At 46.0% G+C, this 17,288-nt stretch overlaps 1 protein-coding gene across 6 annotated transcripts in view; it reads right to left on the reverse strand.

The window, feature by feature from the left end:
* Positions 1-17,288, reverse strand: part of RGS12 (regulator of G protein signaling 12) — a 93,121-nt gene that overhangs the window by 32,345 nt on the left and 43,488 nt on the right. The window lies entirely within an intron of this gene.

Raw genomic sequence — 17,288 nt, forward strand, 5'->3', positions numbered from 1 at the left:
AACGCGACACGCAAAGGGGACGTGTCACTTGTCACATGAGCGCTCGGGATTCAAGGCACAGTGCTAGCAACTGTGACCACACGTGGGCTGCCCACTAGCCGGCATCTGACCACAGGGCGCCTCCAGGACTCACCAGAAAGGGACGCGGGACACTTTTCAAAGATTAGCCCTAATCAAATTCATTTAGTATGTTGATTTGAATGAAAAAAATTCACATTATTCACTTACTAATTCCTTAGTGAAATCAGTGTATTTCATCTCAGTGAATAAAATACATACACTCTGTGAAGACCTCGTTTTATTCTGGGGCCAAGAGCCGCACGTGAAGTGTGAACCCTCCAGCTGTGGCCTGACCCTGTCTGGAGGCCACTGCTCAGTGCAGAAGCCCAGGGACCCCGAATGGGGGCTCCACAAGGAAGACTCAAAACTGGCGCTCACCCCCGCCTGCAGCCGAGGCACAGCTGCAGGTGCCAGGCCTGCACTGAGACCGTGCAGGTGGGGGGCCAGGCAACGGGCACCCTCCCCAACAGGACAGGGGGCTCGTGGGCTGACCATGAGAGAAGGAAAAGGATCAAGGGGATGAGATCATCAAGGACGCACGGGGCAGGCACCGCCTTCATCAGGGATGGCACTGGGAGGCCACTCCTGTCAGTGGGAAAGAGGTAATACCGAGACATAGGAAAGGCTTACTTTTGGGTCAGGTATAAACTGTACTTTCTGGCTGTGGCATCCATAGCCTGGGATTCTGGAACAGTTATGATTTCACATAATTTTAATAATGAAGATAATATGTCAGGTGCAAAACTAAACGAATGTAATACCTGTGTCTTTTATGTGACTTCCAAATAAAGCAATCAAATTCAGAAAGTCATTTGTCCCAGACTGGGCTCCAAAATTCTGGTCACCAGGCTGGCTCCTGAGGGGTCCTTACCTCGCCCCCACCTCACCCCCAAAGAAGGCAGGCAGCTCTCCTGCCCCTTCTCCTGCAGGAGGCGGTGCTGAGTGGCGGGGGCTCCCAAAGCCCCACCCCTGGTCTGGATGTCTCCAGTGGGTGGCGCTCAAGGCAGAGGTGACCCAAATTGAGGTAGCATTGACAAACTAGGGGTCTGCAATCTTCAAAAGCGGCGTGAATGCGAAAAACAAGCGAAGAAGGAGGAACTGTTCCATTGAAGGAGATAAAAGAACCACGACAACTAAAAGCCAAATGTAATTCTGAACTGGATCCTTTTACCATAAAGATGACATTTACTATGAATTGGCGAAATGAACAGGGTGTGAGGATGAGATGGTAGCAATGTATCGGTGTTAATTTCCTAATTTTGATGGCTGTATTTTGGTTATGCAGGAAAATGTATTCATTTGTAAGAAATTCACTCTAAAGTATTCAAGATGGTAAGGGTATCATATCAGCAACTTACTTTCAAATGGTACAGGAAAAGTTCTTTGTCCTACAGCTGCAATTTTTGAAAGTCTGATATAGTCTCAGACTGAAAACAAATTACATGGTGCAAAAAATAAATAAAAATAAAGGTGCGCCCTCTCTCCCCCCGCCTGCCCTGAGGATCTGCCAAGCCTGACTCTGCTATGGAATAATAGATCAGGGCTCCACTACACGGGGGAACCCAACATCCTCCATGTTCTCCTCCTCAAACTGGACGGGCCGTTAAGATGAGTAAGAGGTAAATGGGGCCACGCCCTCCTCCTCATTTCTCAACATACATCTGTTGAAGGTCTACTTTGTGGCAAGCCCTGTCCTGGGGGCCAGAGCCTCCGCCCGGCTCTACCTGGCACAGCTGTGGTGGTTCACGGTGTGGGTTCCGGAGTCACACTGTCCTCCCCGTTCTGTAACGCTGCAGTAACAACCGTGTACTCATGCCACAGGGATGCTGTGAGAACTCCACTCCTCACCAAGTCACCTCACCTTTCTATAGAGCCACAGTAGTAACTGTATACTGGCATCCTAGGAGTATTGTGACAAGTGGTACCAGGCACATAGTAGGCATTCAATAATACTGGTTGGATAAACAGATCACGTGTTCCAAATACAAGCTAATGAGATGGCACAGGCTGAAAGGCATGTAACTTCAAATTATAAACATCTTGCAGTTTTAATGCACAATTCATAAAATATTTTCTACTTAAAAATTTTAAACATAAAAAATAAAATCCCTTACTGATCATTACCTAAAATTCTAGTCCTATCTCCCCTCCCTAGAGGAAACCCACCTTATCAATTTGGTGTTGATCCAAATTTCTTGTTATGCTTTTGCAAACATATATATGTTCCTATCAAAACAATGTATATTGTTTAGGAAAGCTACTACTTTTCGTCTTCCTGAACTCCATTAGCTCTAAAAGTCAGGCCTGGCCATGTGACTGATATGCTGTGGGTTTTCTAGTTAGATGAGAATGTCATTTGTAAATAATGATTATTTCGTTTCTTCCTTTACAAGTTTTAAAATTTCTTTTTCTTGCCTTATAGTGTTGGCCAGAATCTCCAATATAATGTTAAATAGTTGCTAAGATATGAAACATCTTTGCCTTATTCCTGGGTCTAATGTTTATTAAGTATAACTTTAAAAAAATGAAATGGGTAGAAGCAGACTCACAGGTATAGAAAACAAACTAGTGGTTACCAGTGAGGAGAGGGAAGGGGGGTGCAATATAGGGGGAGGGGATTAAGAGGTACAAACTACTGTGTATAAAATAAGCTACAGGATATAACGTACAACACAGGATATAATGTACAACATGTTTTATAACAACTACAAATGGCGTATGACCTTTAAAAACTGTGAACTACTATATTGCACCTGTAACTTATATAATATTGTACATCAACTATACTTCAATTTAAAAAAAAAAGGAATGGGGACTTAATTTTATTAGATACTCCTTTGCCTCCACTGTGATAATCATACAGTTTTATCCCTTTAATCTATTAATATAACACAATCTGTTTATGTGACCGTGATATTCCTTTATTGAAGTGTAAGCGCCATGAAGGCAGGGACTTTGCTTTGTTCACCAATGTATCCCCAGTGCCTGTAACAGTTTTTAGAAGAGAGTAGGAGTTCTAAAAATAACTGTCGAATGAATAAATGGTGACTTGAGTGGAAAATCCTCTAATGTTAAACTATCCTTGCACTCCTTGAATAAACCTCACTTCATAAGGATGCATTTAAAAAATGAAAACACTGCTGGATTCAATTTGCTAAAGTTTTATTTAGGAAGTTTCCATATTTGTTCACTAAGTTAAATTGGCCAATAATTCAATTTTGTGCCATACTTGTCCGGTTTTGGTATCAAGGTTATGCTGGCTTGATACGAGCAGGGTAGGGTAGCTTCCCATCTTCTATACCCTGTGTGGTAGACCACGTCAAGTCCAAAATATTTGCTGCCCCTGCTTGTGGGAGGGTTACCGTGCCCCCCACCGCAGTGTCAGGCTTGGCCTTGTGACGTGAGAGAGCGTAGCACGTAGTGCTTGGGAAGGAAGCACTGCCCGGCTCTGCCACAAGACTCACAGTGTCCCACAGAGGAACTGCTGCGACAGCGAAAACACGCAAAGTAAAACAAGGCCAAACTGCAGGGGGCGTATAATGTAAGTAAAAAAGAAATTTTGCTTTCTTAGAGCCACTGTGATTTTGGAGTTATTTGTTATTTGCAACATCATTTATCCCAAGCTGATCGATATACTCACCTATAAATTGGTTTGGGCATGTTGCCTTTTGCGGTGTAGATCTTTGACTTCCAAATCATTTTTGCTTATGTCGATTTATCTAACCAAAGTTTCCTTTTCTTCTTAGGCCAACCATATTTTCCTAAACGTTGTCCAATTGACCTGGTAATCAGATGCATTAGTATAAAGTTATTCGTAGAATTTTCTTATAACTTTAGTTCTCTGTTATCTTTGAAGTCATCTTTGTCTTCTTTCTTCTTCATTCTTAATGTTTTTTCCCTCTTTTTCTTGACCACATGTACTGAAGACTTATTTTTTTGTTGTATTAATCAGTTATATACTGTTTGTTTTGTTTTCCATTTTGTTAATTTCTACTTTATGTTTTTCCCTACCTTGTTTTGAAAGCTTATTTGCTGTATTTCCCAACTTTTCTTTTCTATAATATATACATTTAATACTACAAAATTTTCTCTGAAAACCACTTTGACTATATCCCACTGGTGTTAATATGTAGCACTATAATTACTGAACAGTTCTAAACTGTATTATAATTTCCAGCTTAATTTTCTCCTTGACCCATGAATTATTTAGAAATATAGTTTTAAACTTTCAAATGTACAGTTTATTTTGTACTGTCTTTTTGTAATTGACTTCTATTTAATTACCCTACAGACAGTAGATGTGCTCTGTTACCCTGCAGACAGTAGATGTGCTCTGTGTGCTACAAATATATTTTTAATTTGTAGCAACTGCATTTCTGGAGTAGTATATTGTCAACATTGGTAAATACTTCATGTATCTTTGGGAAAAAAGTGTACTCTCTATTGGATGTAAAATTTTATATATATAAAATTTACGTTGTCTGTTTTATAATTCAACATTCTGTGATCTTACTCTATTTCTTATCACTTGATTTCTTAGTTTCTGAAAAAGGTATATTATAGTCTTCCCCTAAGAATACTTGTCCACTTTTACTGTAGTTCATCTAACTTTGTTTACAAGTGAGAGACTCTATTTTTGGTGCACACTGCCTGCTTTCCTCTTTTTTTATTGTTTTTTCACTTGAATTATTTTGTCTGGTGTTAATATTGCCATACCAATTTTCTTTTTCCTTAGTATCTACCTAAGAAAATAATTAATTTCATTTAATTTTTTCAATCTTCCTGTGTCCATTTGTTTCAAAATTGAATTTTAAACAATCTAAAAGGAGAGTTTTCTCCTTTGATGTCCTTTCTCTTCCACTGCTCTTATAATCTTCTTCAGGACCTGTCCTAGGCTCTTTTCTCTATGTAGTTCTTCTAGGCAATTTTATCCACTCCTAGTACCGTTTATATTGGAAATGCAATGAAAACAGCAACAGTGATATTGACAATAATAACGGCAGCTATCATTTGCATAGCTTTTCATTATGTGCCACGTACTGTTCTAGATGCATCGCAGGTATCAGTTCCTGTCATTCTCACAGTAGCACTGTAAGATGGGTCCTGGTACCCATCTTACAGACAGAGAACTGAGGTGGCCAGCTGGTGGCAGAGTCAGGGTTTAACCCAGTCCATGCTCTGACTCGTGTGTCTTATCACCTCTCACGTCTCCAGCCGTCTTCCAGTTCCCACTTGTCTCATAGGTTTGAGACTTCTCTTTTCTGCATGATCTCTAATTACTCAAGCTTGCCAAGGCACTAAAGTCCACTGGTGGATTGATGACCCTTAAGCTCATGCTTTCCAGGCGCAACCGTTTCTGGCATCCACACTCAGTTACCCCACTGTCTACACCACATCTCCACCTGGAAATTGCGAACCATCTCAAAAGTCACAGGTCCAAAGCAGAGCTCTTGTTATTGCCCTGTTATCTGTTTCTCCCGACCCTGCTCCTTCCCACCCCTGCCGACGTGGTGACCGCCCCCCAGTGGAGGTCTCCTCACCCTGCGCTCTCCTCACAGACACAGAGTCATCCTCTCTCAGGTCTCCACTACCCCGGATGCTCCTTCTCGGCTTTTTCCTGGCTCTTCCCATCTCCCCAAACTCACATGAGGGACAGCCTCTGCTCTCATCTCAGGGCTTGGCTCCGCTGGACTCGCGGGCCTCTGGCTGGAGCAGGCCCTGCCGCCCGCCTCCATCTCTCCCACCACCAGCAGCAACACATCCCGCGACAATCCACCGTCTCCCAGAGGCGAGCACGGCCTGTCCACCAGCCTCTCTCGGGTGCTCGGGTCACCTTACACGCAAGTCCCTGCAAAGTCTTGTACGTTACAAGGCTTTCCCTCCCTTCTCTGAACAACAGCATCTGTTTGAGGGTGACACGTTGGCCTGAAGTAATCTCGATTAATGCTGGTTTTAGATACTGATAGAGGTCACTCATCTAAAAGAAACAGTTTTTTAAAAGGCAAACAAAGCCAGATTTAGTATTTATTCCTGGGGGAATGACCTGAAGATTTTTAAAGAGCAAGACAGTAAGTGGCTACGTAATGAAGATCACAAACGTACAGTCACAAAACAATGAGAAAACCCAGCTGCCCTAATAGCAATGGCTGTCAGTGGCTCGCGCCACACTTCCAGTGAAAGCATCACACACAGATTCCAAAGGTGCTGTATCCCCACCAGCTCAGACAGAAAGAAGCACAGGTGACTCTGGAAAACTGGCAGTGACTCACAAGTTAGCTCCAAAATGTATAAGGAAATGCAAAAGGCCTGGAATAAGCAAAACCATCCTGAGACTACACAACCAGATCTCTGAACGCACGACAGAATGACAGTAATGACGACATAAGGTGCTGATCCAATGACAAAGAGACCAATGGAACAGAAGCTGGAAGCCAGAAATAGACCCACAAATATACGATTACCTGATAAAGGTGCTGCCTCCTTTCAGTGGGGAGAGGATCGCCTTTTCAATAAATGGAGCTGGATCAACTGGGTCCCAGACGGGAAAAATGAATCTTGTCCCCTAACTCACAGCATACACAAATACCAGCTGCAGATCATCAGAGCTTTCAATGCAGAAGATAAAACAACGATGGCTTTACCTTCATGAACTTGGGAAGGGCAACGCCTGCTCTAAAAGGATATAAAAAGCATCACAGAAAGGGAAAATGATAAATTGGATGATACAAAGATTAAAAACTTTTGGTCACCAAAAGAGACCACGAAGAGGGCTTCCCTGGTGGCGCGGTGGTTAAGAAGCCACCTGCCAATGCAGGGGACATGGGTTCAAACCCTGGTCCAGGAAGATCCCACATGCCGCGGAGCAACTAAGCCCGTGCGCCACAACTACTGAGCCTGTGCTCTAGAGCTCGCGAGCCATAACTACTGAGCCCACGTGCCAAAACTACTGAGCCCACGTGCCACAACTACTGAAGCCCGCGCGCCTAGAGCCTGTGCTCCGCAACAAGAGAAGCCACCACAATGAGAAGCCTGAGCACCTCAATGAAGAGTAGCCCCTGCTCGCCGCAACTAGAGAAAGCCCGCGCACAGCAACGAAGACCCAATGCAGCCAAAATAAATAAATTAAAAAAAAAAAAAAAAAAGAGACCACGAAGAGAATGAACAGGTAAGCTGTGGGGGAGCTCACCTGAATACATAAATCCAATGTATTTTTTCAAATTTCCTACAAATTTCAAATTTGAATTTTTTTCAAATTTCCTACATACCAATAAGGAAAAGTAGATGATCTAGCAGAAAAATGGGCAGAAGACTTGCATGAGCACTGAGTTGAAGAGACAGAGATTAGAATCAGGCCAGGCCAGGCTGGAATTTGCAGGTGCCAGGAGGAAAGCTAGTGAAGAAAGAGCTCCAGAAATCTCAAAAGAGACCCCTGGAGTCTGTTGCTGAATTCTAAGGTGTGTGCACACGGGGCGAAACCCATGAGGCCAGGCAAAGAAGAGCTGGGAGCTGCAGGATGAACGTTCCCAGAACTCACACAGGGTTGTGAGATTTCTGAGTCCCCACTAGCTCTGCTTGAATGCCTGGCCTTCAAAGGAGACCCCACATGTGTCAGGCTTCAGTAGTGGGCTAAACTAGCTTACAGTGAAAGCGACTTTAGATTTGGCCTAGAAAAAAAAAGCGTAAAAACAAGCCTCAAAGGGGCCAAGCCAAGCCCCAAGTAGCTGAACTGCCAATTAGAACAAAGCCCTATACTCTTCAAGGGAAGACAACAAAATCCCGCCGCCAGTCGAAAACCACTAGACATGAGAAGATGCAGAAATGTGACCCACGACCAGGAGAAAAATGAGGCAGTAGAACAGACCCAGGAGTGACAGCGAGGATAAGTGAGCAGTGAGAGACCTGAAGACGCTTAAAGATGTTGTAAACACGCTCTAGAGTTTAAAGGAAAGCGTGAATATGTCAGGAGAGAAGTGAAGGGTTCTAAAAGATCTGAAAGGAACTTCTAGAGGTGAAAAATAAACCTCTGAAATGAATAGTCCACAGGATGGAATTAACAGCATATTAAACACTGTAGAATAGATCAGTGAACTTAAACACAGAACAAAAGAAACTATGAAGCATATGGAGAAAAAAAAAAAAAAAAAGGCTGAAAATGAACAAGTCTCAGTGGCCTGTAGGAAAAACCCAAGTCCCCAGAGTGGGAGAGGGGTAAACAGTATCTGACACTCAACACGCCCCAAATGGCAGATACACAACAAAACCAACCCAAGATTCATCGTAATTAAGTTGCTGAAAACCAGCGAGAGAGAAAATCTTACAAGCTGAGAAGGCAGGCCCAAAGGCCTCTACTTTCTCTCCTTAGTTTTCTTAATCTGCATAAAAGCTGCTTAGGTAGAGCTCTTGCAAAAAGCCACTGAGCCCTCCCCAACCTCAAGGTCGACTTCTAGACCTTTCCCCTAAATTATTTTGGCCAATCAGATTTTCAACCCAATCTGTGTAATACTTTCTCTGAGCAACTTTATACCTATTCTCCTGAGAGTGAATCTAATAAAATTTTCAAGCCACTTGGCAAGTCCTTAGGTAAAAAGCTTCCAGCATTTAAAACAATATTAATTATTTTAGTAAACTCTTCACTGAAGTGTAATACATACCAAAAAAGGGCTCAAATCATGAGTGAACACTCGTGTGAGAGGCAGAACACGGGCTCTGGTGGGAGCTGCCTCAGGGTGACTGCTCCCCTGACGGGACACACGGCTTACTAGACCAGTCCTTACACTGCTCTGCATGCTACGGTTTCCTAAGAGACGCTTTCCCCCCAAGAATCAAACTAATCAATCCCCTTGGAGTGGAAGGAGACACACCTGCTTGCAGGTGGGGCCTCTGGGGGGAGGATGAGGAACGCACACAGGAAGGGGTCACAAAGGGGACCCCCTTCCACAGTGACTGCAGTGCTTTGGAGGAAAGGCCTCAGGCAAATACGCCCCAACGTTAGCTGGCGTGGCTTCTAGGAGGAAGGTATGTGGTCACTGGTTTATTACTTTTGAACTTCTGTTTGGTTGAAAAAAATTTCACAGTATAAATAATTACTAATAAAAACTCTCTCCAAATACCTTGTAGAACTGGAAAGAAATCAGCACACTGCAAAGAATCTTGGCAGAAATCGAGTCTCTATCCTTCCAAAAACTAAACTCCAAGTCTGACTAGTGTTTACAAAATACTTAGTACTTCGTACCCTATAAATACACTATGCAACTCTGGGTATAATTTTTAGGTTCAAAGCAGACCATAAGGTATGTTACAATATATTAAACCGAAATAAAGACTTCTGGTTAAAACAACCCCTCCCACACAGCAAATAACAAATCAACATTCCATCTCTACTAGTTAGCAAACATTTTTGAAAATGTGCAATTAGGCTGCACTGTTCTTCTGATGAGGAAAATATGGCTTCACCAGAATTCTGTACAAATACCCATGACACCACTCGGAAACCTTTACATTTCTCCTTCCCTTTCATAATTTTACAGGATGCAAATTCATTGCCAAAAATACTAGAGATCATAGTACCTCATATTTTATTTTTAAAGATTTTTTTTTGATGTGGACCAATTTTAAAGTCTTTACTGAATTTGTTACAATATTGCCTCTGTTTTATGTTTTGGATTTTTGGCCGTGAGGCATGTGGGATCTTAGCTCCGCGACCAGGGATCGAACCCACACCCCCTGCACTGGAAGGCAAAGTCTTAAACACTGGACCACCAGGGAAGACCCAATACCTAGTATCTTAAAGAAGGGTGCAGTTTAACTCCCTCAATTAACAGGCACGTAACCCTCACCACCAGGCAGCTGCTGTAAGAGCCCCGGAAGCGGCCTGACGCGCAGGGCCCACTCCTGCACCGCGACCCCACCAGGCAGGCAGAGAAGGTGCCATCAGGCCTCGAGAAAAGACAAGACACAGAGAGAGACGACGGCGGCCTGCGAGCTTCCCTCCGTGGCCGTGGAGCGCACGGTGTGAGCGGATTGGGGGCGGGCGGCTAGCCAAGAGCTGCCCGGGGGGAGTCAGCTCTTTCCAGAGAGTGACCAAAGCAACAGGAGTTTTTCTGTGCCTTGATGTATTCTCTCACACACGATGGTGTTAAAGGAGAGACCCTCTAAACCCCAACCCCCTGAAGCAGTAAGAGTCACTTCTGGAAACCAAAGTTTACTGTGAACTTTAGTAAAGCGCGAGGGAAACAGAGCTGAGAGGCAGACCTGGATGGAGGGCTGAGGGTTGGCCTTAGGCGAGAGGCGGGAGGGGTCCCAAGGCTGGAGGTGGGGAATGAGGACCCTCGGCTGGAGATGGCCCAGATTGTGCTCACCATGGCTCCCCGGGTGTCCAGCAGGGTCACGGAGTGGGCAGAACCGGGAGATGTGGCCCCGCAGCCATGCCCACTGAGCTACGCTCAGCCCTGGCCAGGTGTGTACAAACTTTTGGGGAAGGAGCCCCGGCGGGCCCTGGAAAGCGATCTGCTGGGCCTGAGACCACTCACCGCCCAGCACCTGGAGGAACGGGCGGAGAGGACTGGAGGCTCTAGTCTGTGACCACCTACTTTGCTCTTTTGTTTCCTACTGAAAGTTATTTCAAAACAAGACAAAACAAACCGGCACACGGCAGCTGCCCAGGTAAGTGTGGGCAACATGAAGACGAGCCACCGACTCTCCTCCCCCCACGTCCAGCACAGGCGGGGGCGGAGGAGGGGCAGTAAAAATCAGCCACAAACTTAGCAAAAGCAACCAGAAAAGACGGCACCGTCTGATGCCGTAAGCTTCAAACAAGAAAAAGAGAAAGAAAAGAGAAAAAATGAGAACGTTTTGACAGGTTCTGAGTCTAACCCATCCCTGAGTCCCCAGCAGGTGTCCTGGGGAAGGAAGGTGCACCCACAAAACAGGGAAAGTCAAGGATACACCCTTGTGGGCAGAGCCCAACTAGTGCTGAGGGTGTCAGCTCAGGCAGGAAGGACACGGGAGCTCGGCACTGTGGTCTCTCTGGGCTCAAGAATGTCAGTGCCAGAAAGCACAGTGTTAAGGGCCATGGGGACTGCTGACATCCACAGATGGGAGGATGACGTGATAGATGGGTAAATGGGTGGGTGGGTGGGTGGACAGATGGACGGATGGATGGGTGGGTGGGTGGGTGGATGGATGGGTAGGTAGATGGATGTGTAGATGAGTGGGCGGACGGAGGAAAGAAGGTATAGAATATGCAAAAAGCAAACACAAAGTCTGGTCTGGAAGAAAACACAGCCTAAAAAGCTTTAGAAATTCTTCATGTTCTATGAGAGAAAGGGGAGAAAGCACAGTTGATGAAACAGATTGAGGACAAAATCAATACTATTACAAAATGAATAAAAAGTAAAAGAAGAGGCAAGATATGTCTGAAAAATCAAATTAATAACATAGAAAAAAACCTTTTACAACTAAATTGCCTTTGAGTATAACTGACTGACTTTCTCAAAGAAGGAGAAGAGAACACTCTTGGGCTCTTAGAAACCTCCCTGGTGAGTGAGAGCAAAGAGGCCGAGGGTCTGACCTGCTTAACGGTGGCCACGTGATCAGAACTCCTTCCGAAGATTTGCAAACCTATCTGATAAAGGATTAATAAACATAATATACAAGGAGCTCATACAACTCAATAACAAAAACCCAAATAAGCAGATTAAAAAACGGGCAAAAGACCTGAGGTGAATATATTCTTAGACATAGAAGACATACAAATGGCCAACAGGTACATGAAAAGATGCTCAACATCACTGATCTCAAGGAAATGCAAACCAAAACCACAATGAGATGTCACCTCACACCCATTAGTCGACAGTCTTGCCTATTATCAGAGACAAGAGGTGAGTGCTGGAGAGGGTGTGGAGAAAAGGAAACCCTCCTACACTGTGGGTGGGAATGTACATTGCTGTAGCTGCTGTGGAAAACAGTCTGGAGGGTCCTCAAAAGAATTAGAACTAGAACTACCATAGGATCCAGCAACTCCATTCCTGGTGATTCATCCAGATGAAGCAGGATCTCAAAAGATATATGCATCCATGTTCACTGCAGCATTATTCACAACAGTCAAGATATGGAAACAAGTTAAGTGCCCATGGAGGAACGGATAAGGAAATTATGGTGTGTGGATATACATATATATATATATTACGTATAATGGAATATTATTGTCTTAAAAAAAGAGAAGGAAATCCTGCCTTTGCAACACCATAGATGAATCTGGAGGACATGCTAAATGAAATAAGCCAGACACAGAAAGACAAAAACTGTATGATCTCACTTCTATGTGGGATCTAAAATAGTCCAATTCATAGAAGCAGGGAGTAGAATGGTGGCTGCCAGGGACTGGGGGGAGGGGGACATGGGGAGACATGGGTCAAGGCATGAAAAGTGTCAGCTGTGAGATGAGTAAGTACAGCGCGGTGACTATAATCGTAGTGTTTTGTACACTTGACATTTGAGAAGAGTCGATCCCAGTGTTCTCACCACACACACAAAAGGTGCCTGTGTGAAGTGACAGATGTGTTAATTAGCTTGATTGTGGTGATCATGCCACAATGTGTATGTACATCAAAATATCACACCATATACCTTAAACACATACAATTTTTTTTATCAATTATACCTCAATAAAGCTGGAAAAAAGTAAAATAAAATAAATTTTAAAAGGGAAAAAGAAAGCCTCGCGTAGGAAGCGGTTACTGATATCAGAAGTGAGTCCGAACAACACGCACGGGTGGGTACCGAGCACGACCTAGGGCGCTGACCTCGCCTATAACCGGTTTCTCTTTGGCTGCATCTCACAGCCCAGGCTTATGACGTAGTCCTGGTCACTAAGGGACCATTGGCCCGACACCACATACTCAGCTGCTCTCCACGTTGACTGTAACTACCGATGAGCCTAACCTGCCAGCACACCTCTCAGCTACCAGTTACAAAGGAACTAACTAGCAAGCGCAGAGCCTCCACCAGACCCCCGTCCCCCCTCCCAGTACTGAGCCCCGGGACTGAGCCGGCTCAGGCAAGGCCCAGAGTTCATGGAGCCAACGTCAGTGCCCCAGGCTGGTGACACCCGGGCTCGGTGGCCAGGGCTCCCAGCTGCCAGGTGACACGGAGCCCCACCGCTCCGCCTTCCCTGTCACTTCCTAACCTGCCGGCCCCCTTCCTGACGTCCTATTGCTTGGCCGAAGTTGTACTTCGTTGGAAAGGGGCAGACGGAGAAAAGCAGGGCAGACAGTAGACATAAAGTCAAAGGCCGTCTCCATTCAGAAAACAAACAACAATTAAAGAATGCATGTCTTTCATCTCAGATATTATTTCTGATTTCAAAAGGTCCCGGTTTTTATGTTAGAACAATAATCAGAAATATTACAAAGTACTGCTTATTAATTTATGGCAACAGAGTTTAAAATCCACTCCAGAACGATCTGTCAGACAGAAGAAACTGCACGCGTGTCCCCGTGGACACTTGGGCCGCGGATGCAGAAGCATCCTCAAAGGCCCTGGCCACGCCCAGCAGACAGTTCTGCTGCCGTATTTTACAGAATGGGATTCTACTAAGCTCGCTTGCTTCTTTTTTGAGACGGTTTCACGAAGAAGGAAAAACTGAAAGCCACCGCCCTGACGGCCTAACGCAGGCCTTAGCCCCGAGGCCCTGCTGTCTGCCATACTGTAAATGCCCGAATTCAATATTCACGTGACAAACACCTCCCGTGCCATCGCTGTGCTGAAGCCACCGCGCGAAGGTCACTGTCCAGTGGGTGGAGGGAGCAGACAAGCCAGTGACACCGATAAATAATTAAAATGATGGTACCTCGTCAGCAGTGTCGGAAGGAGATGAAGCCTAGGCTGACGCTCAAGTGAAGGCCGGGGTGGTCGGCGCAGGGCTCCGGGGGGCGCTGCCCCAGGCCGGGGAGACCACGCTGGCAGCGGACAGTGCTGTGGGAGCCCACCGAGACCCCACGCGTCTGAGGGGCCGCGGGAGACTAGGGGAGGAAGTCTGCCAGCCCGGGGGGTGGAGCAAACCGCGAGGGGCGGAGTTTAGGCGGAGGAAGTGGGAGGGGCCGGGATTCAGGGGGCGGAGACGGAGGAAGGTCACGGGGAGACCCTGGGGCCACAGCATGCTTGGGGAGAAAGAGCGAGGTTGGAAAGGCTAGGTTGGTATGTGTATGAAGCAGCTAGAGAGAACGTGCCCCGTGCCCCAGACCCCAGACCCCAGACCCCAGGAGCCAGAGCCGCGTCCCCCATGGTCACAGCCCGACACGTGCCTGCAGGTGCAGGCGTTTATTCGAAAGCTCCCTAATGCCCCAACTTCCCAACCTCAAAGGGCGGGTCCAGTATCGGCAGAGACAGCCTGGCCCTTCCAGGGTGTGGGAGCTGGGTGGGAGGGGAAGTCCTGGCGAAGCTGCTTGGTACTACAGGGTAAAAAGGAAAGAAAATAAGAGAGTAAACTTTAATCACAATAAAGCTGCCTTGTGCCAAACCCCCGGTTCAGGGACTGGAAGGCTCTCTCCCCTCTGCTCGGGAAGGCCTTACAGTGCCACCAAGCTGTGGCCGCCAGCTCCCCAGGGTTCCGTTCCCACACGGGGGGATCCGGGGTGAATAAGCGTTCGGACAATTTGCCACAAGGCAGGTCATTGCATTTTAAGCCTCTCTCACGTGCTAGGATGTTCTTCCTTTTCTTGAGGTAGAATCTGCCTCCCTGGACTCCCTCCTGGTCCTGGTTTGCCCTCCACAGAGACTGACCTCTAATCCTTCCTTCACAGGGTGGTCTCTGGCTTTGGGCCACTCTCCTGAGAATCGAAAAGACACACTTCTGGTTGACAAAGATTGCGAAAGCAGCATTGTCCAGCTTCCTTAAAATAAAGCCACAAAACTAGCGATATGGTGAGAACACACATAATAAAGGTATGAAGTGTGAAATGAGTCCAAAAGTTAAATGAGTCCAAGTGACCTCACGGGCAAGGTGAGCTGAACACAAAACATTCCTGAGTGCGGATTTATTAGTCACCCAAACCAGGCCGACGGCTAGGTGGAGGCCGCGCGGCTTGTGAAAAGGCTGCTCCCCAAAGCCGGTCCTGAGTCACTGCAGGACTCGTTTCCCATAGAAGCAGTTTGTTCCTGGAGCTCCCAGGCCCCCAGGAGCCGGAACCTCCTGCTCAGCACGAACATGAAACATCTCTGTGGACACACGTTCTGAGTTTGTGCCTGGATCCTCTCACCAGCCCCGACCGTGGATGGGGTAAGGTGACCCCAGGAAGCAGGTGTCAGGAACTGGAGGGTCCAGGGCTGAGACGCGGAGCAGGGCGCCGTGAGCCTGGGTCTGCAGTGAGGCAGACCTCAGAGCCTGGGCCCCAGCCTCTTAACTCGGTGTCTGTGTGACCCTCCTTCTGCCTGCGTGCTTCTACCTGTAAAGATGGCTGAGTATAACACACACCTCCTGGAACTAACGTGCAGAATAAATGAGATCGCTTTTTCTTCTTATTTGTAAGCAGAAAAGAAATTGAAGATGGAAAATAATAAAAGCATGGAAAAACTCAATAGGACACACACAACTGTCTGGTGCAGTCCCTGAAATCGAAGGCGTGCTCAAGAAATAGTGACCTTGCCCCCTCCCTGCTCTGCCGCAGAGGGACTCATGAGGGAGGGGCCCATCCTGAGTGGCCCGGGGCCTGAGGCAGGAAGAGAAGTAGGGACTTGGGGGTGGGGAGCCCCAGCAGGGCAGGGGGACCACTGCCACCAGCCAGGACACCACTTCCTTAGAAAGGACACAAGGCTGTGAGTCTGGGACTTCCCACACTTGGGAAGTTTAACTTTCCAAAAATTGTAAAATGAAGTATATAATAAAACTCCCCGGGGTTCCTGCATCTACCGCTGACAGAAGAAAACTTTAGAGATGAATAAAGCTTAATAATTATGATTAAATTGAACATTTTAAATAAACTTCTCAAATGTATAAATGTCCTGCAGAAATGAATGCCTTCTAGCAGAAAAGATAAATGAGCGCACAGGAGAAAGGTGAACATGAACAGAACTCTGTGAAAACCACTCACTTTATCCTGGAGTTGGTTACAGGTCCTATTTCCTTTCATTAGGGAAGCTTTTCCCACTCCTAGCTTAAGGTGATTAAATGACATGATTATTGTTGTACATAAGACAGGTAACATAATTCCTTTTATTAAAAAAATAAATCCCCAGACACAAACTTTAGGATCTGTCTGGTCTCAGCTTCAGGTATCTGCACATTTCTTGTACTTCCCACGGCTGGACTGACCCCAGCCGGCGGAGGGTGACTGGCGTCACCTTCCAGGCCGAGCCCCGCCACATATCTGCCACCCTGTCTAAGGCTCATGACTGAAGTCTGTAGTTGTTGGACAACAGAAACCCTTGGTTTCTCTTTAGCTTACAATAAAGAGGGTAACGTTGAACCCCGTGACTCCCCAGCTCTGGCAGTACTTGGGACCCACAGCCAGCAAATAAATGAAAATAAAGTGCTGATACATTTTGACAAATTATAAAATTCAACTCTCAATAGACAGAACAGAGTAATTAAAAACAAGTAAAAAAAACCAAAACTGTGAGCATAGGACTTTTATGAGTATTATCAGAAATAAGGAACATTTGGAAGAAACTCTCCAAATCATTTTGAAGGGTTTTTAAAACTCACGGAACTAAAATGATAAGGGTTACATCGAGAAATATCTTAAGTGAAGTAGGATATCTCCAGCCATCTGCTTTTCGGGGAAGTCCCATTAAAAGAATCCCCTGAACAAAACCATTTAAAGGCAGAAAGTAAGCTTCCTCTTCATCCCACACCTCTCCAATTATCTACTAAACTTTTCCTAAGAAAGGGAAATTTAGCAACTGAGCGTCTCACCCGAATTTGCTCAAATTCAGCGAGAGCTCTACAATCTCCACTTGCTGGTTTACAAGCTAGTTCTACAAGGCAGGCAGCAGGTCTTTACTTGCTGGCACAGGAATGCGAGGGGACGGGCGAGGGTGCTGTCACACCCAGCACGTCCCTGCGATAAACTGCTTCCAAACCCCAGGTGGCAGCCACTGGGAGGAACGGAGAGCTGCCCCCAAACTGGCCCCGACTAAACCCTCCCCCCACCCAGGGAAGCAGAAAGGCCAAGAAAACATCGTTACGAGTGAGCCAACAGCAAATACACTCCACATTTGAAAACGTCGTT

The sequence above is a fragment of the Aethalodelphis obliquidens genome, unplaced genomic scaffold (assembly GCF_003676395.1).
Source record: "Aethalodelphis obliquidens isolate GAN/ISIS:26980383/991018 unplaced genomic scaffold, ASM367639v1 scaffold6, whole genome shotgun sequence".
Taxonomy (NCBI): Eukaryota; Metazoa; Chordata; class Mammalia; order Artiodactyla; family Delphinidae; genus Aethalodelphis; species Aethalodelphis obliquidens.